Below are 1,717 nucleotides of genomic sequence, written 5' to 3'. Positions count from 1 at the left end.
TGCAATAGCTTACACTTTCAGAAAGACCACGTCCTCTCAGGCAACAAGCAACACAAAGTACCTGGTCTTCTGTTTCCTCAGTGTAAGTACCAAAAGCACGCAAAATCCTCCCTTGCTATGAAGCTGAGCAAAATAGCACAGGCCACCAAGGATCATACATATCCACACACCACCGTACTTTCAGTTGCCTTCCTGTGACTAACCATTAGAGAAATTCGGCCTAGCCCCTTTGTAGGGCAGACGTGAACTACTGCAGCTGCTTTGCCTCTCCCTGAAACGCAGCCACCTCTGGGACACAACAAGGCACCCATAAAACACTGAGCAGCGAGGTTACACAGAAGTCCGTGACAGGAAACAAGAATCCACAATATCAAGTGGATTATGACAACCGAATTCAAGACACTCTCAAGATACTCTGACTGGCCTTTAAGCTACAAGGAGAAACAGAAATGACCGCTGTATCATCTAAAAAAGCAGCAAGTAAACAAGAAAACCCTCAGGAGTGACTTGGAAGTTTTCCCTCCTCCACCATCCAAAATTAGTTTAGTCAGCTTTCTTTAAGCCAATACCCCAATTCAAAGTTTAGAACTCATTCGGGAGAGCGAAGCTCGTGACATCATCAGGCCGAACTGACGGCAACTTCCTGTTTTGTAAAGTCCAAATGACTGCACCTCAACTCCTCCTTCGTCTCCAGTCTAGAGCAAGGAATAAACACACGTACGCCATATATGCAGCTTCCTGCTTGGGCTCTGTGCGATGTTACATTCCAGCTGTCACTAACAACCCATGTTGCGCTCAAAAGATAATACTCAGGGCACGTAGCTTAATGCTAACATCACACTTTACAAACAAAGCAGTCAGCAAAGTATGTAAGCAGATCGCACAAAGCTCGTATCTTACATAAAGAACGGCCACAGCCGTGGCCACAGCTGAAAAGTTCTCCCTGTGATGGTAGCAGTGAGCTAGGACACTGCTAGTCTAAAACTTGGTCAAAAGAGGAGGAAGCGGGCTGCAGTACAAACTCTCAGAGCAAAGCATCTGCCTCTCTGGCCAACACAAAAGGAGAGAGAGCAGACGGCCTGGTGATCACCAAGCCTGAGTCTACTAGGAAAACAGATGTTTCCCAGTGGCTAAAACACAGACTTACAACAGCATTGGCGTGTGAAATTTAAAGTGGCAGAAATGCTACACTCGGTCGGGCAGAAGAAAAAGAAATTCATGCGTTTCTCCAATTTCCCAGCCGCGTCCCAGCAAATCGATTAGGGCTTCACAGCGCATTCCTGAGATAACGAGAATAGAGACCATCTCCAGCTCCCATCCAGGTCCGAAACGAGTTTCGCAACCTGCTTTGCCTTACTTTGGCATGAGACGGGACTAGCAAGAGGACGCCCCTCCTTCTCTGCTCCCCTCCCTCCTCCCCCAAAAAAGCCAGCTAACCGCTCGCACACAGCGCTCGTCTGTCCGGGGCTCCCCCCGAGGGGCCCCGGCCACCGGGCCTCCCGCTCCTTCGCACGGCCGCGCACAGGGCGCAGGACCCGGCCCCGCGCCGCGTCCCGGGACGGGCGGCGCCGCCCTTGCCCACGCAGCGGCCCGTCCGCGAGCCGCCTCGTACAACGGGCTCCCCCTCCCGCGGCACCCACGTAGGCAGCCGCCGCCCCCCGGCCGCTCCCTGCTCCGAGGCCCGCCCGGCCGCACAGAGCGGCCGCTCGCCCGCCCT

Source organism: Nothoprocta perdicaria, unplaced genomic scaffold, assembly GCF_003342845.1.
Source record: "Nothoprocta perdicaria isolate Ctin4 unplaced genomic scaffold, notPer1 scaffold_252, whole genome shotgun sequence".
Taxonomy (NCBI): domain Eukaryota; kingdom Metazoa; phylum Chordata; class Aves; order Tinamiformes; family Tinamidae; genus Nothoprocta; species Nothoprocta perdicaria.
This window is presented reverse-complemented; position numbering follows the sequence as displayed.